This window comes from Notolepis coatsorum (assembly GCF_963971535.1).
Source record: "Notolepis coatsorum genome assembly, chromosome: 7".
Taxonomy (NCBI): domain Eukaryota; kingdom Metazoa; phylum Chordata; class Actinopteri; order Aulopiformes; family Paralepididae; genus Notolepis; species Notolepis coatsorum.
The window spans coordinates 88,134,414-88,161,281 of record NC_140171.1 but is presented as its reverse complement, the minus strand read 5'-3'; positions in this window follow the sequence as shown (position 1 = coordinate 88,161,281).

Genomic DNA, 26,868 nt, shown 5'->3' with positions numbered 1-26,868 from the left:
TGAATGTCTGCACAAATCTTTCTGCCAGGCCATTCGTGGCTGGATGGTATGGTGCAGATGTGAAGTGCTTGATTCCATTTCTCTTTACAAACGTCTGGAATTCATCCTAAACAAACTGGCGTCCATTGTCCGTGCATATCTGTTGTGCTAAACCATTCCTGGCGAACACAGTCCTCAGCACAGAAATGGTCTTCTCAGATGTAGTTGACTTCATTTTGATCACTTCCGGCCATTTTGAATGCGAACAGCGATCAAGAACATTGAGTCTTTGAATGGTCCTGCAAAATCAATGTGTACTCGCTGCCACGGTGATGATGGCCATTCCCATGGATGTAGAGCAGCCTGTGGTGGTGCATTCTGCATCTTCTGACATCCGGGCCAGCTCTTTGCCATGTCCTCGATTTGCTTATCGATTCCTGGCCACCACATATAACTGCGGGCCAGGCTCTTCATCTTTACGGTTCCCAGGTGTCCTTCATGTAATACTTCTAACACTCTGGTGCACAGCTTGGTCGGAATCACTACTCGTGAACCACACATCAGCGTTCCCTGGCACACTGACAGTTGCTCTCTCCTCGCTGAGAATGCTGGATACATTGAGTTACCGTGTCGTGGCCACCCCTTCACAGTGATGTCATAGATCTGTGACAGTGTGGGGTCGTTGCGTGTCTCTCTTTGGATGAGAGCGTTGGTCACTGGCAGCTGGTTGACGATTGTGGTGTGAAACACCTCTGCTGGGTCTACAGCTGCGGCTGTCTCTGCGGTTTGCAGGGGTAGACGTGACAGTCCGTCAGCATTCCCATGCTGTTTCGTCCCCTTGAACTCAATGTCATACTGATGTGCCCCCAGGAAGAGTGACCACCGCTGTAGCCGCTGTGCCTCCATTATCGGAACACCTTTCCGGGGATTGAAGATAGATATGAGAGGCTGATGGTCTGTCAGAAGCGTGAACCTTTGACCATACAGGTAGTGGTTAAACTTCTTGACCCCCCATACAAGACTGAGGGCCTCTCGGTCAATTTGAGCGTAGTTGCGCTCAGCTTTAGTCAATGATCTTGAGGCGAAGGCTATTGGCTTCTCTGAGCCATCTGGAAATGTATGTGACAACACCGCTCCAATGTCGTAAGGCGAGGCATCACATGCTAACTTAATGGGTAAGGACGGATTGAAGTGAGCGAGCACCTGTTCTGACGTGATGAGACTCTTAGACTCCTGAAAAGCCTTCTTGCAGCTGTCAGTCCACTTCCAGTGTGTTCCTGCCTGAAGCAGCGTGTTCAGAGGGTGCAGCACAGTTGATAGATTGGGTAAAAACTTGTGGTAGTAGTTTACAAGTCCAAGGTAAGAACGGAGCTGGGACACATTCTCTGGTGGTGGTGCTTTAAGCACAGCTTCAATCTTGTCCTGAGATTTGTGTAGGCCGTTCTTGTTGATCACGTGTCCGCAGTAGGATATTTCCTTTTTGAAGAACTCACATTTTGGTTGGTTAGCTCGAAGTCCATATTCCCGCAGCCTTGTGAGCACCTGTTCCAGGTTTGATAGATGCTCCTGATCATCCTTGCCAGTGATAAGAATGTCATCAAAGGTAACACTGTGTACCTGGGACTCCTTGTAGTACTTGGTCCATTGTCCTCTGCCAGATAGCTGGGGCTGAAGCTATACCAAACACAAGGCGGTTGTATTGGTACAGGCCTTTGTGTGTGTTGATAGTCAGATACGGCTTTGATGAGTCTTCAACCTCCATCTGCAGGTACGCTTGAGCCAGGTACATTTTAGTGAAACATTCCCCTCCTGACAGGGAGGCGAAGATGTCCTCTATACGAGGCAGAGGATACTGTACAGTGTGGAGTACTGAATTTACAGTCCCTTTGAAGTCCCCACAAATGCGCACTTTACTTTGACTTCCTGGCTTTGTGTTGTTTTTCTTCATTACTGGGACTATGGGCATCGCCCATTCACTCCACTCCACCTTGGACAGCACTCCTGTCTGTTCCAAGCTTTTCAACTCTGCTTCTACTGCGGGGCGGATTGCATAAGGCACGGGCCGAGCTTTGTGAAATTTCGGGCTTGCGTTCTCCTCAACCTCAATCTTTGCCTTTATACCTTTCAGTGGTCAGAATTTGGTCAGAATGTATTGAAAGGATAGCCCCTTGAGATGCAGCATCTCATTTTAGAGGGGGTCCTATGCACAAACGTAAAACATTACATACAGTACAAGTACACAATACACAGATGTACAGATACAGTTACTGTAGCTTGCTCACCCTCTCCCACCCACACCCCCATTCACCAACTCATTTTAAACAAAGAAGTCAAGTATACAATACAATGACCTATCTCAAAGTCAGAAATAGACGTATGTACAAGGTAGTTTCAAGATGTGAATACAGTGAAGTCTTGAAACGGCCAAGAGAGGCAACAGATCTGAGAGAAAGAGGAAGGTTGTTCCAGTCAGATGGAGCTTTGTAATGGAATGACCTTCGTCCAGCTTCAGAAAATATTCTTCTGGGAACAGTAAAATAGGGATGTTGTGAATGTCTAAGCGGGTATGGTGATGTATATGGAGTTCCCAGTTCCTTCCCGAACACTTCATGTGCCTCTGTGAGTATCTTTGACAGTCTCCCAGACGTGGCGCTCTTCTCATCTCCTGCTGACACACACAATGATTTAACATCATGCCAGTCCAGTTGAATTTTCCTGAGCCACTCACGGCCAAACAGCGGAGGACCCCCATTCGGTATAACATACATGTCCAGCTCCTGCGTTTTGTCTTTGTATTTCACTGTGACCTGCATTTTTCCTTTTGGAGCCACACTTTCTCCGGTGTAAGTCTTCAGCAACACCTTTGTAGTCTTAAGAGCTATCTGTGGATACAGTCTTTTGTAGTCGTTCTCAGAAATCACTGATAAGGCGGAGCCTGTGTCTAACTCCATTTTGCGTCTCGCTCCTGCCACTTCTGGAGTGATCCATATTATTGTACATGCATTTGTCTCTTGCATGCGATGCAGCTCTAGACATGCTAAGTCACTGCTCTCTGAATCACTTCCTTGTTCATCTGAACTCTTTTCAGTCACTTTATGCAGCTTTTTGTATTTTCCTTTGGGTGCTGCTTTCCTGCCACTTTGTGTTTTGTCAGAGTACTGCTTTTTCCCTGATTTGCACACTCTCTCAATGTGACCTTGCTTTTGACATTTTCTACACTCTTTGTCTTTGAACCAACATTCCTCTGGATCGTGTGATGTCTTGCCACAACGATAACATTGCTTTCCTGGTTTCAGTGACATTTTATTGGTTTCACACTCTATCCCTTTTTGTTGTATTTCTGATGCTCCCCTTGCTGCAGTTTCCATAGATATTGCTATGTTGAGCGCCCTTTTGTAATCAAGGTCTTTCTCCGACAGTAATTTCTTCTGTGTGGCTTCATTATGCATACCACAAACTAGTCTGTCCCTCAACGCATCATTTAGGCCTAGTCTGAAATCACAGTGTTCGGACAATCTGCGTAACTCTGCAACATATTCAGATATGCTTTCCCCTTTTTCTTGATTTCGCTTGTGAAACTTGAATCTCTCAGCTATTACCAATGGTTTGGGGCTCAAGTGGTCTTGAAGAGTATCCTGAATTTCTTTGAATGTCATCTCTGCGGGCTTCACAGGTGCTAGCAAATTGTGCAGCAGTCCGTAAGTCTTTGCGCCCATTACACTCAACAGAACGACAGCTTTTTGACCATTGTCGATAAGATTCGCCTGGCAATAAAGCTCCACTCTTTCAATGTAACTTGTCCAGTCTTCAACACTGCTATCAAATGCAGCCAAAGTGCCAATCAACGACATTTTTCTTTTTCTTTTTATTCAGTCCAAGATTATCTCCATCAAACTAGCTTTGTGCACTTTTCCACTCGACTCACGTGAACCTTCTTCTTCTCACGTGTGGTCCGTGTAGCAGCTAGCATGCAGCCCACTTTTACAATGCAAGTGAATTCGGATCTTCCTCTCGAAAATCTCTTCTCCTTCGTGACCGGTGGTTTCATGAAGGTGAAAAAACGTAGGTACTTTTAATCTCGTCGCCAATTTGTCGTGTATGTTGTCTAACTACACAACTACATAATACAATAATCACAGAGATGTTGATAGCTTGAACCCATGGCTTTAATGACGTTGTACCCCCAACCCGGCAGTACATAATATGACCCGTGCGTAACGTAAGCACGCAGGACAAGAGGGGCGTATGTAGCCTAACGTTAAGTAGTCCCTCTACTACTCCATACATTACATATATGATTACGCCTTAGAATAGTTTGGGATTTATCAAAATGTATTATAATTATTTGAAGATTCCTCAGGCTGCTAGAGGACATGAGTAGTTGGTGTACCTGGACACCTATACAGCCCCAGCAGACACTGACAAGAAACAGCAGACAAGAATGCATACAAGAAAGCACTGCTGCTGTGCACAGAGCAGTCCCAGGCTGTACAGTTATGAATATCTATGGCTGTACTGTATGTATCTATGCTGTAATGTAATATATAATGAAGCAAATACAAGTGGGGTGTAACGGTACACAAAAACGAAGGTTATCCTATAACCCTAGTTATATGAATATGGCGAGCGCTCTGCTTTATTGGAACTGTCCCTTTAATCATATGCTATTGTGAAAACTTTCAACCACGTGCACTCACCTACACCTGCCAGACCACGCCCACATCCGCTCACATATAAGCGGGGTCATGGCCATACTACCAGCTCCTTCCGCGTCTTTCATTGCCGAAACGGAAGACACATGGGGTCCTCAGTGAGTCAGAGCAGAGCGCTCGCCATATTCATATAACTAGGGTTATAGGATAACCTTCATTATATTTCATATGGCTTTACGCTCTGCTCTATTGGAACACAAGAGCGGAGCAGAGCGGAGAGCCCGACAGATGTACCCGCTGAGGTTCCCTACAACCATCAGAATACCGGGAGGATCCTAGGGAGGGACGGGAGGGAGACCGGACCCGACTGTGCGAAGAGGGAACAGTACCTCAACGCACAGGGTGAGCAGACCGCGGGACTCACCTTTGCATCCTGCACGCCACCAGGGAAGGGACGTGAAGCAAAAAACCCACATCACAGCCCCCAACATCGCGGGTCGGAGTAAAAAAAAAACGACCCCGTGGCAAGGCCGTAGCAGCGGGGCGCGGAGGAGGCCCCAGCCCCACGTCACATCCCGGGCGCCAGGACCCCCCAAAAAAGGGGTCTGGTGAGGTCAACAAGGCCGCGGCATCGAGACCCCACCAGATGGTCACTGGTGACACCATGCCCCACATCGCCAGCATATCGGACAGGGCCTACAATAGGTGAAGGCCCTTCTCCACCAGGCACGCTGCTCCGAAGCGCTCCAAGGAGGCTTCCCCCCCACAATGTCGTGGGGCCAGCTGGCGCATCGGGGAGACAACCCTCCAAGGAGGTTGATCCCTCAATCCAGGCCGACAGGTCTTAACGAGAGCAGAACTCGACTGCGCCCGGAGCGCTGCGGACTAGACAGGCGCCTAAGGGGCTAACTGTAAGAACAGTATCCCGGTGGAAAGGGTGTTCGGTATGCCGTGCACCATGTCACAATCTCATGGGGTCACGAACCTTGCAGAGTCGGAGTTAGCCAACTCTGCCAGCAAACAGATTCCACCACGAACCCTGACCCTGCCAATTTATTAATCCTGCGGGGTCGAGGTACAGAGAAAGAGGTTGACACAATTGGCAGACGTCATGAAACATGCGGGGGCATACTCTCGGGCAGCCAGGGTCAGACCCGGGCTCAACCGGAGAGTCGACTCTGCTACCAACACACCGGGGAGACAACCACCCCCCTATGTTTATTAACAGAAAATGGTTGCTCCCTTAACCCATTAAGAAACCCCGGAAACATAACTGCGCTTATACACAGGCTATACAATGCAGTCCAAGGCGTTTTAGGTTTAAAAAGGGTTAACCCAGGCCAACAGGTCAACGAGGGCAAGGCCCGACCTGGGCCTGGAGGACCGGGACCTACACAGGGATGCATAGAGGAGTTGACAGAAGCAGCCTCCCCGACAGCCCCCTCCCATCCCCGGTTTAGCAGGGAGGGAGGGGTGAAACGAATGGAGAAGGACCAACCCATCTAACATTGTGCAAAAAGGTACAACATAGTATGGACCAATGCACACCACTGTTAAGGGCAACTCATAGTGGCATCTATATGACACACACATTCATGACATCAACCCCTGTGACGTCCGGCCCGCCCTGGCATTTCCCCCCTGGAAAAGCTCAGGGTCCTTCGGGGTACCAGAACTTGTCTGCGCCCCAGCGGACAACGGGTTAAACTGATCCGGTCCGGCACGACCAGGACAAGTCCCGTGCCCTTGTCACGCCGCCGCCCCCAGTCCTAAGAGGGGGGTAGGTATGCGTGTCGATGCAAAACATCACAGGGGGCGCCACCAAGACGGTCAGTACGCGAACGCACCGCTCCCGGTGGCCCACCTAACGGGCGCGAAACCCCCCTGCCAATGTTTGATCTACTCCGTCATCTCCCCCCGGAGATGTACGCGAGTCCTCGAGTCTAACCTAGTGCACTGGCGCTCGGTAGAGATAAAAATCTCCTTCCCAGCCGGCCGCATAAAAAACACAGTTTTTATGATGTTGGGCAACCAAGGCGCGCCGGTCCCAAAAAGCGGATTCAATCATTGAAAAACACCCTGGGTCAGCGCTGATCGGTCTCGTAAGACCAAACGCTGATTTATGAAACAGTGTGTATGCTCGTAAAGAACCAGAGAACAATGACGGCGAATTTCTAACAAGAAAAAGCCCCACAATGTTTCCCCTCGCTGTCTGGGACGAGCAGCAGGAAGCCGGTACTAGAGACACAGACACAGGCTCTTATACGACGAGCCTGGGAATAAAAAACGCGTCAGAGACCTCAACGTGAGTGAAACAATTGAAAAAGGTTCATGTTCATCAACAGATTGGACTAAGTAGACAAAACGGCCCAATATACACTACTGTTATGTTAGAGAGCAGAGCAGAAGGACCAACAGTCTCGACTGCATCGCATCATCTATCCTTTACAATGACAGCGGTCTGTAGCACAGGCCCTGTAACTCACGGACATGTCTCTTGGCCAATAAGAAAAACGCGCCTGTGACGTCTTCAATGGCCGGGGAAATCCTGTGTCCCACTATCCTAATTTGGTGTGGGAGACAGGGAAATCCCCCCCCCCTCCCTGTGACGAGAGAGAGAACACCTTCGTCAGGGAGACTGAAAAGCACATCCTCTCGGCCAATCAGTTTCGTAAAGGATATAACTATAATTGATATATAACTGATACGACGCAATAAAAAGGCAGAGCCGTGACACCAGTTGCATAGTGTGCTAAATGAAAGCACATACACCTGTAGCGTAATAGCTTTACATCCTGCACGCCAACCACAGCCGATAACCTTGTTTGTGTAAAAAACTGGTTTTATCCACGGCTCTGGCTTATGTGCGAAAAAACTTGCCGCCCGCTATTTTTTATCTTTAAAAAATACCAGACTGAAGAGAGGGACTAAAAAAATCCTTGGTTTACATGCTACATATGTACAACTCTGTAAGCTAACAATAGCACACCAGTTGCGGACTCAAATGCTACGTTTTATCCTAAAACGTATTTACATGAAACACACAACCCTCATCGTACAGCGAAGCCGTCAAGTTAACTTTTACCACGTAAGAAAGAACACTGGCTTAGGTAGAGAGAAAGGACATAAGCCCTTGGCTAAGTGCTAGAAATACAGGCCTTGCAAGTTATACAAAACAGCAACCAAAGCAAATTTCAGAGAAATTTGCACAAACTCCCAAGCAAGAACGCGACCCTAGCATTTTTAGCTGTGGGTTTATATTGCACATGTAGTATCCCCCAAAATACAGTGAAGTAAACACACGTTTTGTTAAACAAAAGACAGTCCCCCTGTAGGAGGGACCCTTTATGTTATTAACCAAAATCATTTGGGGGGGGGGGGGGGGGGGGGTAATGTGTCCTACCTGTACCCCCGGGTCGCAGGACGACTGGCAGCAACAATGGTGGTCTCCCCGTTGACGAGGCCTCTTGCTGGCGGGGCCAGTAGTGGCGACGGCTGGAGTCCTGCTCCGGCATTTCGCCCATATCCTGCGGCCGGCCGTGGTGCAGGCTGACAACATCTTCTGCCAGAGATGAAGCCGAATCAGAGTGTCCAGGGCCCGCTATCTCCCCAACGGTTAGCCACAGGCCAGTGCGGATGGCAGTAGGGCATCCCGTCTCGGAGGTAGGACTTGAACCCAGACTCGGAGTACGGGGCTCCCAGGAAAACAAAGCACACTCTGCCTGAGGGGAGAGAGCTCTGTCTTCGTGGGACGTCAAACAAGAACTCCCTGCCCCCTCCATGCAATCCTAATTGTCCATCAGACACTACAGGCTAATGGCTAGCTACAAGCTAACGGCTAGCTACAGGCTAACGGCTAGCCATAGGCCAACGGTTAGCTACTGGCTAATGGTTAGCTACAGGCTAACGGCCAGCTACTATAGAGGTAACAGAGGAATCCTCGCCTGGAACCGGCTGTTCTGCGGGGCCGTATGCCTGAGCAGCCGACCCCGCACAACTGACACATCCGTTTAGACCGTCCTCCCCCGCCGCTCAGCGCCAATTGACGTGAACGAGCAGAGGCGGAGAGCCCGCGCCGCAAGACACCACCCACCAGAGAGACTGCCTCCTGCGGCAATAATCAAATCAAATCAAATCAAATTTATTTATAGGGCCCGACAACACACGTTAATGTCCCCATGGGCCGAACAGGTCTTCTTTAAACAAGTCAAGAAGAAAACATAACAATAAGTCAAGAACAGAACAAGAACACCATAAGGTCCAAACATTTTTAGATGAATGCAAATAAATGAAAGAATGCAAGCACTCCCAGACATACCCCACGCGAAGGTAAGGAAAAACTCACTAAAACCTAACAATAGGGAAAAAAGCTCCACAGGCAGTGTGGAGGAGAGAAACCTTAGAAGGGCCATTCAAGGGGGGATCTCCCTTCTTAGATGTTGGTGATAGTAGTGTTGCAGACGGACAGTTGGTAAGCATGCACTCATGTGTGTGGTGAAACACAGATGAGTGCATGCAATAGCAACTGTACATTTTGAAAGATTAAAGATAGAGCTAATAGCGATAGCAACTGAACATTTTGAAAGATTAAAGATAGAGTTGATAGCTGCACAGCCGGAGAGCAACGCTGGCGAGGGAACTGCCCAGCGACGCGCACTCCCCTCTGGGAGCCGCTGAGGCTCACCTGCCTGCCACAAACGTGGACCCAGAGGAAGCCCGAATGTGAAGCGCCGGTGGAGGTCAGAATAATCCTCTCTAGACTCTCCGGTGGTGACAACATTATTCTTTCTTTCTCCTGTAAATTAGTGAGAGAGGGAAAAACAAAAGACAATGTCAACACAGCTCCTATAACTAACACTAACTACTACAGCACTGATCTGAAGAAGGTGCACTGCAGCACGGACTTCAAGGTGGTGAAAGTAGGGAAGGAGCTGGTAGTATGGCCATGACCCCACTTATATGTGAGCGGATGTGGGCGTGGTCAGGCAGGTGTAGGTGAGTGCACGTGGTTGAACGTTTTCATGATAGCCATATGAAATATAACCACGGTACGGTACGTACCTCAGTTTTGAAGTCAAGGTTCGGTACGGTTTTCGGTACAGTGGGGGAAAGTTTGGCTTTCCATGTTCCACTCAGGGGTGATGTAGTGTGCAGTAACTAATTGTACTTGTAGGGCTGTCAACGAATATTCTATATTGAAATTAATAATCGACTTGTAAATTTTGTTTTATAATAATAATTATATTAGATTGTGAAAAAAACAGTGGTCGGTCGTTAGTGGTTAACATACCGTTGTATTCGTTCGGTACACTACACAGCCGTTCGGTACGGTACGGTATACACTGAAATTTGTTCGGTACGGATACGTGTACCTTTACACCCCTATACAACACAATAATATATTTTAGCTGAAGTTTATTATTAACAGTAAATATAAGCTCTCTTGTTTCTTGTTTGGCGCTGTTGTGGGCCAGCTCTGGGTGCACAGTCCCCTGCAGTCAGTCCTGTCCCCATGTCCGCATTCCTACACACACAAACACACAGGGAGAGAGCATGGTATTAATGACTACTATGAGAGAGAGAGAGAGAGAGAGAGAGAGAGAGAGAGAGAGAGAGAGAGAGAGAGAGAGAGAGAGAGAGAGAGAGAGAGAGGGGGGGGGGGGGAGAGAGAGAGAGAGAGAGAGAGAGAGAGAGAGAGAGAGAGAGAGAGAGAGAGAGAGAGAGAGAGAGAGAGAGAGAGAGAGAGAGAGAGAGAGAGAGGGGGGGGAGAGAGAGAGGTAATCATGGCATATACTGACTACTATGGGTACAGTATTATAGAATATAGAATATTTGGTGTCCATTCAAAACAGCCACACATGCTATGTTACTGTATGATATTCAATAGGGAACAGAACACACACACACACACACACACACACACACACACACACACACACTCTTAGCTGTCCATCGTGTTCGATGATGATGCTTGCTCCAGGGATGGGGAAAAGGGGGGGGGTTTGCGACGCTGCCGCTGGTGCCACTTCTCGTGGCCGTTGAGTCCGATCCTAAAGCCGCACACCCATCCACAGATGGCACAAGGGAAGCCAGATACCTGGGGGATGCCAGCCGCCCGCTGGTGTCATTGCGTGCGCCTCTCAGATCTTCGGTCTTGGTTCGTTTGGTGTATTTGGGAAACTGCAGTGGCACAAGTGACTTGCCAGGCTGATCTGTCGAGTGCCAGAGTTTCAAGCTTGATGTTTGCACACTTTAGGAGGTCCCTGGTGTAGTCCTTAAAGCGTCTCTTTTGGCCTCCAGCAGCCCGCTTTGCTCCTCTCAGTTGGCCATAGAGGACTTGGCGGGGGAGGCGGTGGTCAGGCATATGGTGTGCCCTATCCAACGAAGATGTTTTTTGGCCACAGCTGCGGCCATACAGATTGAATTGGTGTTGTTGAGGATGTTTGTGTGGGGGACTCGATCTTCCCCGGTCAGGCCAAGGATCCTTTGGAGGCAACGGATGTGGAAAGCGTCCAGGTTGGTGATGAGGTGATTTTTTCAATGTGGCTCTGCTGAACCTCAGTGAAACATGGGAGAGATGGCAAGCTCTCAGGTGGCGGGTTAGAGGCAGGGGGAAACAGAGAGGAAGAGCTGGGCATCAGAGAGCGGATGTTGTTTACTTTAGATCTGAAGAAGTCCATAAAGTTATTACATCGCTCTTCTGTAGCTTCAGTGGATGAGGATGGTTGTGGCTTCAGTATGTGATTTATGGTGGAAAAAAGCTGCTTGGAGTTGCCAGTGTTTTTATTGATGAGGTTGGAGTAGAAGTTTGACCGTGCATCTTTCAGGGACTTGCAGTACGCCTTTTGATGGTCACGGAAAGCCAGTTTGTGGACAGTGAGTCCAGAGTGTCTGAGTGGGTGTAGGGTGTACCCTCATCGGCGAGCGTAACCAAAGACGCATCGTGATTGGGTTTATCTTGCGAACAATAGTGAAAGGGCCCACAAAACGGGGAGCGAGTTTGCGCGACTCCCCCCGTAATGGAAGGTCGCGTGTGGAATGCCACACCTGTTGGCCCACACGGTAGGAAGGCGCAGGGCGACGGTGTACATCCGCCGACCGCTTGTGCCGGGCCGCAGCGCACCCTCTTCCATGTTGCCCGAGACCGACGGATAAATGCCTTGGCAGATGGCACCCCCACGTCCCTCTCCTGTTCAGGAAACAGTGGAGGCTGATACCCAAACTGAACCTCAAATGGGGAGAGACCAGTGGATGCATTGCACAATGAATTATGTGCATATTCTGCCCATGCCAGTTGGTGACTCCAAGTGCTCGGATTGGAGGAGGCCAAGCAGCGAAGCGTACTCTCCATAGACTGGTTGGTGCGCTCTGTTTGCCCATTGCTCTCCGGGTGGAACCCTGATGACAGGCTAACCGTCGCACCCAGTATAGCACAGAATGCCTTCCAAAACCGAGCAGTAAACTGGGGTCCACGGTCCGACACCACGTCCTGGCAGATGCCATAAATTCGGAAGACATGGTCAACCACCAGTTGAGCGGTCTCCTGAGCCCGCTCAAGAGACCGAATGTTGTTTGGTACAAATAACCGACCCGGGGGCACCCCACCCGGATCTGGTTCCAAACGTTGTGCCCTCCGCACAGCAGAGTCAATGCTCCATGTCACAGGAGCTAGGATCTGTCCTGCAGGAACAATGGGCTCAGGAGGACGGTCCTCTTCTGATCCATCATATAACCGGGAAAGAGCATCCGGCTTGATATTTTTAGACCCGGGACGGTACGTCAGGAGGAAATTAAACCGAGAGAAATACAGTGACCAGCGAGCCTGTTGCGAGTTTCCCCTCTGAGCACCCTGGATATATTCCAAATTTTTTTTTTGTATTTTATTTTTTTATTATTTTTTAAACAAACACATAAACAAACATGACAACACACAATAGGATATACAAATACACATATGCTCCAGCTCGTACCCCCCTCTCCCGGACCCCCCATTGGATAATCCAACCATTATAATTTGTTCCTAACCAGACACTACCATTATATGCTGGCTTTTATTCTCTCCACCACTTCTAACCACATTGCCATTTTGGATTCATTGAGACCCAAAATTCTAGCTGTTGATATTTCTTGATAAATCACATCGAGATATGTAAGAATCCAGACCTTACGGCACATTTTTTCCAGTTGAAACCATCGTGATGCTATCAGCTTTTTAGCCACTGTGATACCGGATAAAACCAATCTCTTTAGCTGTGGAGGTACTGCATGCTCAAAGACATCATTCAGCAGTAATACAGAGGGGTGTACAGGTATATCCAGAGTTAAGAGATTTGACAATTGCTGGGTCACTTCTTTCCAAAATATCTTAACTGGTGGGCAGTCCCAGTACATGTGCATAAATGTCCCTTCGTCCCCATTTGTACATAAGGAGCATTTGGAGTCTTGTTTAAGACCCATTTTGTTCAGTCTTATAGGAGTTAAGTATGTCCTGTGAATATAGTTAAGATTGATTTGTTGATGGTCCGGGTTCCTTGATGCAAGGCGTACATTTGCCCAGGCTTCTTGCCAGTCAAAGTCTATCTCCAGGTCTGGTATATCCCTCCTCCAGACTCTAGATGTAGGGTTTCATACGAGGCCGTTAGTAATTGATGATAAAAATCTGAAACAAAACCTCTCGATGTCTCTCTTTCATAGAAGAATTTGTGGTATCTGTGGTGTACAATTGGTATCCTTAATGGAACACCGTGAGCCTTCAAACATGCCAATAACTGTGCGTAAAAATAATATGAGGACTTGGTGAGATTAAATTTTTTGCATATCTCATCAAAACTACAAAAACCCTGTTTGTTGAAAACATCTCCTAATGTGTGTATGCCTTGCTTTTCCCATCTAGGGAATCTTATAGGTTGTTTCCCAATCAAGAGTGCATTGTTATTGAATAAGGGAGTATGATTATGCCATTTATGTGGGATAGAGTCTTTTTTTTGTGTTTCACGCCATATCCGGATTGCATGAGTGATTATGGGGCCAAATTTCCGTTCGCATTGCTTAATTGATAATTTGGTGTACACTATGTCCTTCAGCCTATGTGGAGCTACTATATTTTCTTCTAAATTTCTCCAGGATACTGATGCTTGGGGATCAAACCATGTTGTCAGTGGTCTTAAAGTGTATGCCTTAAAATAGTGGTGGAAATCTGGAAATGCCATACCACCGTCTGCTTTGTTTCTCTGTGCGGTGGATCTTTTTATACGTGGTGGTTTGTTATTCCAAATAAATTTGTATGTGGAGGAGTGTAATTCTTTCCAGTAACCCTTTGGAGGGGGTAACGGTAGCATTGAGCTGAAGAAGTTGATTCTAGGTAGGACGTCCATCTTAATTATTGATATCCGTGCTTGTACTGAGTTTTTAAGTTTTGACCACCTGACAAGGTCGTATTTGATTTTGTTTTGGATTTTTATGTAATTGTGCTTCACCGTTTGGCTTATGGTAGGGAATATTTTAACTCCCAAACATCTAAAGTGTTTTACCATCGGTATCTCTTCTGGGAGGGTTATATTTCTTTTTGCAGGGGCGTTAAGTGGGAGGAAGGCCGACTTCGGCCAATTTATCCTAAATCCCGATAAATCTCCAAAGTCCTCAATCAACTTGAGAAGATGAGGCAGTGCGGTGTTGGGGTTTTGCATGAACAGTATTACGTCGTCCGCATATAAACTAATTTTGTGTTGTGTGCCCTTGATTACGATTGGTTCTATGGATTGGGATTGTCTTATATATTGTGCTAAAGGCTCTAATGATAGATCGAATAGTCCGGGACTAAGGGGGCAACCCTGTCTGGAAGACCGTGATACTGGAAAGATTTCGGAGGTGATTGTACCTGTTGTAATCATGGCCGATGGGTCTTTGTATAATACTTTAATCATATCAATGAATCCTTTTCCTAACCCCATCCTTTCTAATACTGCCCATAGATACGACCATTCCAACCTGTCAAAAGCTTTCATTGCATCCAGGGACAGCATCGCCTTAGGTGTGTTGTCTTCCTTGTTAGCATCTAGTACGTGTAGTAATCGTCTTATGTTATCAGTGATCAGGCGGCCTCTTATGAAGCCTGTTTGGTCCGGATGAATTAAAGACGTCATATGCTTTTGTAGTCTGATGGCTGATACCTTAGAGTACAGTTTGATATCGGTTCCGAGGAGGCTTAAAGGTCTGTAACTACCGCACTCGGTGGGGTCTTTGTCTTTTTTGAGGAGGACTGTTATGAGTGCAATATTGTCATTCTTATGGAAGTTCCCCTCCTTGACTGAGTATAAAATCATATTTAGTAATAAGGGTCCAATTATGTCCCAACAAGAGAGGTACATTTCTGGTGGGATACCATCTCTTCCAGGGGCCCTTCCACTTTGCATTTCAGATATGGCCTCCCTAAGTTCATCTAGTGTGATCGGTGTTTCTAACTGTTTAGCGTCATCCTCTGAAAGTTTAGGGAGGTTAATTTGATTAAGATATGTGTCCATTTTGTTTTGATCGAAGGTCGTTTCTGATTTGTATAAGTTGGAGTAAAATTCTTTGAATGTCGTGTTTATTTCTTTGGGTTCTGTAACAAGTCCTTGTTGTGCTCTAATGGTAGTTATATCTGCAAATTTTGCGTTGACTCTTAGTCGCATGGCTAATAGGTGACTTGGTTTGGAACCTTGGGAGTACTGCTGTTGTCTTGTGCTACGTATTTGCAATTCAGATTGTTGTCTGTATATGGCGTTAATCTCTTTTTTTAGTATATTGACTTGATTTTCCAGTTGAACCGAGTTGTTGTATTGCAAAGAATTAAATAACGTTGAGTAAAGTGTTTCCAGTTCAGCCAGTTTTGAGCATCGATTCTTGCGTATTTGGGAGGAAAAGCTATCAGTGAAATCCTTGATCATTCCCTTTATCGACATCCATAATATTCTGGGGTCCTGCACCGAATTCGCATTTATCCGTAGGAATACTGTAAGAGCTTCTTTGATTTGTGTAATGAATTCCTTGTTATTAAGCAGCATCGTGTTAAATCGCCATCTTGGGGCTCGGGATGATAGTATACCAAATGTTCCTTTTAAGAGTAAATAACAGTGATCAGACAATGCATTGGGTATCATTTCCACATCGTAGTTATCAAATAGTCTCGGGGTTGTGAAAACGTAATCTATTCTGGATAATGTATTATGTCTTGCAGATCGACAAGAGTACTTCCGGGTCATGGGGTTGAGTGATTGCCATAAGTCATTTACACCTGTAATCTTCGACCAATCCTTCAATGCATTAGATGCATTTTTTTGTTCATTGGAAAAGGAGGGGTTTGATTTGTCCATCCTTGGGTTCCAAATGGCATTAAAATCCGCACCGATTATAAATGAGTATTCGGGAAGGTCTAACATTGCTCTGGTAAGTGTAGTGAAGAAACTAACTTCGTATAAATTTGGGGCGTATACCGCTACCAACGCTATTTTTCTGTTCTTGTGTAAAATCTTAGCTATAGTTATCCGACCATCTGCATCAGACCATACTCCCTTCAATTCAATATTCAACTTCCGTCTAACGACTATGGCTACTCCCCGAGTTCTCGTTCCAAAGGAAGAGTGACTGATGTTATGATATGTGTTGTCCGCTAACATATCTATGTCTTTCTCTAAAATGTGCGTTTCGCTTAACAGAGCTATGTCCACCTGTTCTTTTTTCATCAGTGTGAGCACGCTTTTTCGTTTGTGTTGTTTATTTATTCCACCAGTGTTCCATATCATTATGTTCAAACTAGCCATAATCTATACATGTTGTTGTATGGTTGTTGGTAATGCAATATTTTTTTGACGCTTCTATTGAGGCTAATGTGGGCAGGTCTCTAAATGGCTGGAATAAGGGGGAGGTGAACGGAGGGGGGAGGGGGTGAAGTACATAAAACAAAATAACCCTAACGTCTTGCACAGACGGGTTACACATAAAACACATATGGCCCATCCCTAATGGATGGGCTAAAATGATTAACAGAACATACAAACAATAACCCAAGGCCACTCCATTCAAACCCATTAGCCCAAGGGTCTGGGTGAGTAGCCCAACGTTAACCGCATTTCCCTAGCCAAAGATGAGGGAAAATATATAAGAGCGAGAGAGAGAGAGAGAGAGAGAGAGAGAGAGAGAGAGAGAGAGAGAGAGAGAGAGAGAGAGAGAGAGATAAGAAGGAAAAATTAAATAAATGAATTGGAACAAACAAACAAATGGAATGGATATGAGATTGAGAAGAAAAGAAAAGCACAAGAGATAAATGAAAAGAAAGGAAGACTTGCATCTGCAGCATTCTGCATGCAGTGTCCTACGTGTATTCAGTCAGGTCCCGGGTAGTCATAGCAACGAGGACGCCTTGGTGATGATGACGTCATCTTCAAGCGTCATTGTTTACAGCAGCTCGGGAAGCACGCTGGATACTTGGAGTCAGTATCTGAAAGACGTTTTCGTCGCCTCCACTCAGCCAGTATGTAATACGGGGATTCCTGTACATAGTTCCATCAATATAAAGTTTATCCATGAACATACGAGCATTCCGTTTGTTTTTCCTCGCATCCGCCATGACCGGGTAGAGCAGCCTGCGTCTACTCATGATCTCTGCCGGGAACTGGTCACTGATGGAATATTTGGATCCTTTCAACTCTCTTCCGTTGGACATAATAGCAGATTTCATCTTTGAATCGATGACTTTGGCCACGATGGGACGGGGCCTCTGCTGGTCGACTTTGGCTTTCCCCAGGCGATGGACTCTTGAAAAGCGGATAGCTTCGGTTTCAACCGACTTCATTTTCAGGTTATCTGACAGGAATAACCTAAAAAGTTCCTCGGATCTCTGGTGAGTTTCATTTTTAGTTTAGTTTATATTCCAAATTTTTATGGTCTGTCCAGACTGTGAATGGGTGTTCAGCTCCCTCTAGCCAATGGCGCCACTCCTCCAATGCCAACTTGACCGCCAACAGCTCTCTGTCCCCAACATCATAGTTTCTTTCAGCCGGAGAGGGCCCACGTGAATAGTACGCACATGGGTGTACCTTACCGTCGGACGATGAGCGTTGAGACAGAATAGCTCCGACTCCAAGCTCAGAAGCATCCACCTCGACGATAAATGGCAGGGATGGGTTAGGAGTAATGAGGATAGGCTCAGAACTGAACCTTCTCCTAAGCTCAATGAACGCTGCCTCAGCCTTGGGAGTCCACTGGAAATGGGAAGGTGCTGTCTTCCTGGTGAGTGCAGTGATAGGTGCTACCACTGAACTGAAATTACGAATAAAACGACGGTAGAAGTTTGCAAATCCTAGGAATCGTTGCACCTGCTTGACCGAGACGGGTGTAGGCCAGTCCATCACTGCTGACACCTTCTTGGGGTCCATTTGAATCCTCCCCTCAGATACAATGAATCCCAGAAAGGACACAGAGCGGACATGGAAGGCACACTTCTCAGCCTTCACAAACAACCGTGCATCCAAAAGGCACCTCAAGACCTGCCTGACATGTTTGACATGGTCAGAAATGGACTTGGAGAATATCAGAATGTCATCTAAGTAGACGAAAACAAACTTTTCGATCATCTCCCTGAGCACGTCATTGATTAACGCCTGAAAAACTGAAGGGGCATTAGTAAGACCAAATGGCATCACCAGGTATTCGTAGTGACCATTATGAGTGTTGAACGCGGTCTTCCACTCATCCCCTTGGTGTATGCGCACCAGATTGTAGGCATTGCGGAGATCAAGTTTGGTAAAAATGGATGCCCCCTGGAGGCGTTCGAACGCCGAGTTCATCAGGGGAAGGGGATACCGTTTTTATTTACTATAATGCTGTTCAGACCTCTGTAGTCGATGCAGGGTCTCAGTCCTCCATCCTTTTTTCCCACAAAAAAGAATCCAGCACCCGCAGGTGAAGTGGAAGGTCTAATAAAACATATAGCCACAGCCTCCTTGATGTAGGTGTTCATAGCTGCGCTTTCGGGGACCGACAACGAGTACAAGGAACCACGAGGGGGAATAGAGCCTGGCTGCAACTCGATGGCGCAATCATAAGGTCGGTGCGGTGGCAGGATGGTGACCCTTTGTTTGCTAAACACCTCACTGAGGTCAGCATAGACAGTGGGAACTCCCTCTGGTAACGGGTGTGACTCCACGCTCATGATGTTGGTGCTCTACATGAGGGGGTCAGCTGTACAAGTAAGCGAGGAGAAGTCCTCACACAGGGCCTCTAAACTGTCTAAACTGTCCTCCGCCAGAACCTCCTCACGAGGGAGTCCCAATCAAACTGTGGATCCCATTCCAAACTCCCATCCTGATCGACAGATGACTGGGAGTGCAATGGTTGAGAGAGTGGGCTCTGGAAACCAAGACCGCCCACTGCTTCAACAGGATCACAACCGCTCTCACTAAACTGATCATAACTCGTGGGTGACGGAGGAATTTGGAAACAAAGGTGACGGCATTGGGAGCCCCGCTGCATGACAGTGTCCCTCTCCTCACCCCAATTTATCTGTGGCTTGTGTTTACTAAGCCAAGAATGACCCAGCACAATGGGATACGTGGGGGAATCCACCAAAAAGAATCGAATGCGCTCAGAATGGTTCCCATAAGCAACCTGCATAGATAAATAATTGGTTCTTTTGGTGACACTGCCTGTACCCAATGGCCATCCATCAAGCGCCGTGACACTACAGGGCTTATGGAGGGAATGTACAGGTATTTTAGAGTCCTCAGCCCATCTGGAATCGATGAAACTGTCCACTGCCAGTAGGCGGTTAGGTGGCGTAGCGGAGATTGCATTCGTCACCAACCCCGGAGCTGTGAGCTGGATTCGCCTGTTCGAGTCCAGCTCACAGCTCCGGGGTTGTCACCAGCTTGGCTGGCCGTTCACACTAATACAATTGGCTAATATTAGAGGGTGGGAGAAGCTGGCGGGGTGGGTCCGGGTCGTTGTAAACAGCGACTCCTACAGTTCGGTTGGGGGCGCCTGCTAAGCGCGGATAGGACCTGAGTGGGATAGTGTGATCCTTCCACACGCTACGCCCTCTCAGGGAGGATCCGCGCTGCCAGGTGAAAAGAAGCGGTTGATTGGCTGGACGTGTGTCGGAGGAAGCACGTGATAGCCTCCACTCTCCCAGATGATCTGACTGTGGGGGGTAAGTGCGCAGCGACCAGGAAGGGGATTGGGAATTGGCATACGACTAACATTGGGATGGGAGAAAATCGGAGGAAAAATGGAGGGGGAAAAAGATTAAAAAAAAAAAAAAAAAAAAAAAAACTGTCCACTGCCCCTGAGTCTAAAAAGGCGTCAACCTTAACAGACTGCCTGTTCCAGCCTAAAACCACAGGCAAAAAGGTTTGAAAGGGAGTGATGTGATGTTTCACTAGTGTCTCTCGGCCCACTAGCGGGACTGACCGTTTCCCTTCAGTTTCGGACACTCCACCCTCGTGTGACCTTTTCTCCTGCAGTACCAGCACCAATCCACATGAGAACCAGTCTGCCTGGAGTCACGCACAGTGCTGTCCACCTGCATAGGTTCAGACGAGCTGGCCACTGAAGGTTGTGGAGGAAAGGACGAAACTTCCTCCAGCGGGACACAAAAACGTTGGCCCCGCCTCTCACGCTCACGGTCTCTGATCCGGTTATCAACGCGTATGGCGGTAGTGATCAGTGTGTCAAAATTGTCTGGAGATCCCACAACCGCCAAAGCATCTTTAACCTGATTAGATAACGCGTTGGTGAACAAAGTGATGAGTGGTCCCTCAGGCCAGCCTGTAGCTCCAGCCAGTGTCCTGAAAGCGATGGAAAACTCAGCTATACTACTGGCGCCCTGGCGCATGCGCGTCAGCTTCATGGCGACCTCTTTATCGTAGTGTTCATGATCAAAAACGATCTCCATCTCATTCATGAGTCCCTGTGAGTCGTTTAAAACTAGAGCCTGAGCCCGTATGAGTGGAACAGCCCAATCGAGGGCAGGTCCCTCCAACAGGGATAGAATTAGGGCAACACGGGAATCCTGAAAACGAGAAGGCTGGGCTCTGTACACTATTTGGCATTGTGCCAGAAAACCACGGCATTTACCTGACTCCCCGCTAAAGCGCGAGCGGAGCTGCACTTTAGCCTCACGAGGAAATGGCTGGGGACGTTAGGAGATATTTGGGAAGATACTTGTGCATTGGCTATACAGTCAGCCAGATTACGCATGGAACCTTCCATCTTGCACAACCCTTCAAACATCTCCCCACGCTGTATCACCATGAGGGCTTGTTGCTCTTGTAATTGTTTGATAGCTTCCATATGTGAAAGTAATCCCTGATGCTGTGCAGCAAGTGCACGTTCGAGACCAGTATTATCCGCTGACCCATTCATGGCTTTTTCATTCTGTGAGGGCTGTGGGTATGTGTGTGTGGGTCATGAGCAGATAATAGGGAATCTTAAAGTTATACATCAAACGAATAACCACAAAACTGCTCACGCAGATGTTTTAGGAGAAGGGGGGGGAATAAACAACACAAAACAACCTTTACAGGTGAAAGCCTCAAAGTGAGTATTTAAGAAAATAAGTAAAGTCCAAAAAAAACAGGACGACAATCATTAAAGGGGTATTGTAGAAAGAATAAATAAGCCACAAAGGCAACTCCTAAAACCAGAGTTTATATTGAAAACATAAAACAATAAACCTCCACCAAGGGAGTTTATGTGCAACGGACAGTTCCAAAAGAACTAAAGAAAACACTACCATAAAGGACTCAGCCTCTATAAAGTGTAATCTAAGCCAGTAGCCGAAAACAAGATGGCTACAAAAGAAGGCTAAATGCTGAATAGGGCAGCACTACACTTAAATATAATGAGCCTGACCAAACGTATAGCCAGCTCAAGGAAAATGAAAAAGCAGTTGACATTGCAATCTCCAAACTTAAATAGACTCCACATGGCCATAGGCACAGCTGCACTGCATCAGGTGCAATCAAGCCCACACACCTGCCGACCCCTGAGGCAATTAACCACAGGGAACAGGGAGTGCCAGCTATCCCTCACAGAGAGGTGAAATAAAGCAAAAATAGACAGCTGTCCCTCACAGAAAGGTGAAATAAGGCAAAAACCATGACAAACGTGAGGCGAGATGCTCGGTTTGCACTAGATTTCTATTGGCTAATGGGCTCGTCATTCCAAGAGGGTGGGTGGAAATAGGGCGAACATAACAGAAAACCATGCACCTCAGACAGACAGGCATTCAAATATTTATTTGTATTTATAATATTATGAATTGTTAAAATTATTCTTGATGAGGACCATGGGCAAAAAAAAGCCTGCTTCACACACATTCACACCTGGGAGCCGCCCAGCACAACCACAGTCTGACACTGTTGACCACTAGGAGCTGCCCAGTACAACCACAGTCTGACACAGTTGACCACTAGGAGCTGCCCAGTACAACCACAGTCTGACCCACTGTTGACCACTAGGAGTTTCCCAGTACAACCACAGTCTGACACTGTTGACCACTAGGAGCTTCCCAATACAACCACAGTCTGACACTGTTGACCACTAGGAGCTTCCCAGTACAACCACAGTCTGACACTGTTGACCATTAGGAGCTGCCCAGTACAACCACAGTCTGACGCTGTTGACCACTAGGAGATGCCCAGTACAACCACAGTCTGACACTGTTGACCATTAGGATCCGCCCAGTGTAACCACAGTCTGACACTGTTGACCACTAGGAGCCACCCAGTACAACCACAGTCTGACACTGTTGACCACTAGGAGCTGCCAAGTACAACCACAGTCTGACACTGTTGACCACTAGGAGCCACCCAGTACAACCACAGTCTGACACTTGACCACTAGGAGCTGTCCAATACAACCACAGTCTGACACTGTTGACCACTAGGAGCCACCCAGTACAACCACAGTCTGACACTGTTGACCACTAGGAGCTGCCCAGTACAACCAGTCTGACACTGTTGACCACTAGGAGCTGCCCAGTACAACCAGTCTGGCACTGTTGACCACTAGGAGCTGCCCAGTACAACCACAGTCTGACACTGTTGACCACTAGGAGCTGCCCAGTACAACCACAGTCTGACACTGTTGACCACTAGGAGCTGCCCAGTACAACCAGTCTGACACTGTTGACCACTAGGAGCCACCCAGTACAACCACAGTCTGACACTGTTGACCACTAGGAGCTGCCCAGTACAACCAGTCTGACACTGTTGACCACTAGGAGCTGCCCAGTACAACCAGTCTGGCACTGTTGACCACTAGGAGCTGCCCAGTACAACCACAGTCTGACACTGTTGACCACTAGGAGCTGCCCAGTACAACCACAGTCTGACACTGTTGACCACTAGGAGCTGCCCAGTACAACCAGTCTGACACTGTTGACCACTAGGAGCTGCCCAGTACAACCAGCAAGGCCGCCTCAGGCGGTGTGCGAGCAGTGCGGTCGCACAGGGCCTCGCGAGAAGGGGGGCCTCGCACAAAAAGAAAAAAGAAAAAAAAATTATTTATTATTTCTTTTTTTTGCGAGGCCCCCCTTCCCGCAAGGCCCTTTTTCATCACAGACCTAAAATCTAGTTTTGCTTATATGCTTATATATTTCACATTAGACACGTTTGTAGAATGTGTCTGACTTGTTCCTGGCTCTGCGGCTCTGCAGACTGCAGATACACTATTGGAGCTCTGGGGCTCTGCAGCAGACATACTATTGGTTTCAACGAAGGGAGGGGTTACATGTGTACAGTCGGCCGGCGTGCGTCAGCTGCGTCTGACTATTTCGCGCGTGCAGCATTGGACTGGAGGTTATGCCAGCCAAGACGAAGAGGACGGTCGTTCGGCAGATGGACTGAAGATGAAAGTTGTTGCATGTTAGAAAGTTAAAGGCAGGGACAGCTAGTTAGCTTTAGCTACGTTATAATATCGAGTGCTAACGTGTGGTTCAGTCGGGATAGCCATGTCGGCTAGTAGCTTAGCTAAAGCTAACTAGCGTTAGCAAACCTAGAGAGAGCGCGTGCAGCATTGTTATGCCAAGATGAAGAGGACGGTCATTCGGCAGATGAACTTCGTCAACTCCACGCGGTTGTCTCCATCCTCTTGGACGTTTGGTGAGTTTTTAATGCACTCTATTCTATTCCGCCGTGGAGATATCTCTCTCTCTCTCTCTCTCGGGCCGGCTAGCTATCGTGGCTACGTTATGTTGGCTAACGTTATGTGGAGCCAGCGGGCCGGCTAGCTATCGTAGCTGACGTTCTGTTGGACCAGCGGGCCGGCTAGCTATCGTAGCTAACCTTATGTTGAACTAGCGGGCCGGCTAGCTATCGTAGCTAATGTTATGTTGAGCTAGCGGGCCGGCTAACTATCGTAGCCAACGTTATGTTGAGCTAGCGGGCCGGCTAGCTGTCGTAGACGTTATGTTGAGCCAAGCGGGCCGGCTAGCTAACATGGCTAACGTTATAATGAGCCAAGCGGGCCGGCTAGCTAACGTAGCTAACGTTATATTGAGCCAAGCGGGCCGGCTAGCTGTCGTAGCTAATGTTATATTGAGCCAAAGCGGGCCGGCTAGCTAACGTAGCTAACGTTATATTGAGCCAAAGCGGGCCGGCTAGCTAACGTAGCTAACGTTATATTGAGCCAAAGTGGGCCGGCTAGCTAACGTAGCTAACGTTATATTGAGCCAAACGGGCCGGCTAGCTGTCGTAGCTAACGGTGTGTATCTGGTGTCAGTACCTGGCTACTCTATTTGCAGTTAGCCTCCTTAGCTGATGTCGGCCGTTGGCTCCTTGCTACTTTGTTTTCTCTGGTATAGATCCTCTTCTCTTTGGATTTAAGTGTTGATCTTTGTCCTTTTGGATCTATGTATATTCATGTTGCCTTTGAAGTTATCTTTTCCTTCTGTTTTGTTCTTCCATTAAAAGTTGAATATCCTTTAGGGGCTCATCTTAGCTGTCTTGCTTATCTCTCTCTCTCTCTGTCTGGACCACATACCTATCTCTCTCTCTCTCTCTCTCTGTCTGGACCACAGACTCATCTCTCTCTCTCTGGACCACAGACTCTCTCTCTCTCTCTCTCTCTCTCTCTCTCTCTCTCTCTCTCTCTCTCTCTCTGAGCATTGCATTGCTTATAGTTGTCAATTGTGTCGGTCAGTTCATTGCAATTTTTCCTTCAGTCACATTTAGTTTTATCCTGCACCTGGCCTAAAACAGGTTGGATGTGCACACAGCTGCTCTACTGTGTTTGTAGCAGAGCAACCATACCTGAAGCCTTGTAAACAAAGACATCAACACTAGAATGTGTACTTCTATCTACACAGTACAGCCAAAGCATTCCCATTGCTAGGCAAAAACTCCACCTGTTTTCTACACTGCTTCTTCCCTTGCTGGATTTTCTGCATTACTGCCACTTGTACATGTGTGTTGTGGAGAAATTTGTACAGTGTTACAAAGCGATAACACTGTATATTGACTGTAGAACGGGAGCTCTCTCTCTCTCTCTCTCTCTCTCTCTCTCTCTCTCTCTCTCTCTCTCTCTCTCTCTCTTGCTATATGCCCAGCCTCGGGCAGCGCTATTATTTAATAGCGTTTCAATCTCGCACAGGGCCTCGCATTTCTCCCAGGCGGCCCTGACAACCAGTCAGACACTGTTGGCCACTGAGCAGCTCCACCAGAGCATTATGTAAGTTATGTAATGCCGTAATTAATGGTAAATGGACTGCATTCATAATAGTGCTTTTATCCAAAACACTGCCCCTAAACCCTACAGGCATGATAATGCAGAACTACACCAGTCCCAGAGTTATAATTAAGTTAAGATTAAAATCAGAAAATCTATATTTTCAGCCAAACAGTGCACCGAAACCATCAAATTGCATATTAAATTAAAGACATTGAAAGTGGCTTCAGTGAAAAATGTTGTTGGATGATTGAAAGTGTTGTCTGGAACAGCAGGACTTGTTTTGTCCCTGCTGGCGGCATGTGCAGATAGATGCCAACTATACCCGCTGTAGCCAAAAATAACTTGGTCTGGTGGGACTCAATGGTTGTATGCCGTATTGGTGGTGTTGGTGGTGGTGGTGTTGTTAGTGGTGGTGTTGGTGGTGGTGGTCTTGGTGGTGGTGGTGTTGGTAGTGTTTGTGTTGGTAGTGGTGGTGTTGTTGGTGGTGGTAGTGGTGGTGTTGGTGGTGGTGTTGGTGGTGGTGTTGGTGGTAGTGATGATGTTGTTGGTGGTGGTGTTGGTGGTGATGATGGTGGTGATGCTGTTGTTGTTGGTGGTGTTGGTGGTGGTGTTGGTGGTGGTGATTATGTTGTTGGTGGTGGTGTTGGTGTTGTTGGTGGTGGTGTTGGTGGTAGTGATGATGTTGTTGGTGTTGTTGTTGTTGTTGGTGGTGTTGGTGGTGTTGTTGGTGGTGTTGGTGGTGGTGTTGGTAGTGGTGGTGTTGGTGGTGGTTCAAGTTCTTTAATAGTTGTCATACAGAAGTACAGAATACTTTCATACAAAATGCTTCTTACTGTTACGCTCCAGAGACTGTGCTAGACAAGATAGTATCAAATAACATAATAACATAATATAGCATGAATTTAGAAGAAAATGAGGTCACAGTTGTTCGGTATAGACATATGTACAATGTTCTGAGTTACCATATAATATACAATACACAATACTATGCAGTGTACTAATGTACAGTACTATCTAGTGCAAAGCAGAAATGGGATGAGGTACAATTTTAGGTACAATTTACAGTAAGGTGTACGAGTTGTAGTGCAATCCTTCATCCATAAATATAAAGTGTGGGGAGTGGGTGCTACAGTGTGTTTGTTTAAAGTGGGTGTGTGCTATAAAGTGTGTGTAGTGGGTGCTACAGTGTGTTTGTTTAAAGTGAGTGTGTGCGTGTGGATGTGTGTGCTATGTGTGTTTGGTGGTTGTTGTTGTGTAGTGTTCATTCATTGTTCGTTTAGCAGCCTGATGGCCTGGGGATAGAAGCTACTTCTGAGTCTTTCTGTGCTCGCCTTGAGACTCCTGTATCGCTTGCCTGACGGCAGCAGTTCAAAGAGGCAGTTGTTCGGGTGGCTCGAGTCCTTAATAATTCTCTTAGCCTTCCCCTTGCAACGCTTGTAGTAAATGTTCTGGAGGGTGGGGAGCCCCCCTCCAATTGTGCGTTCGGCTGAACGTGTCACTCCTTGTAGTCTGCTTTGGTCTTTTGCAGTGC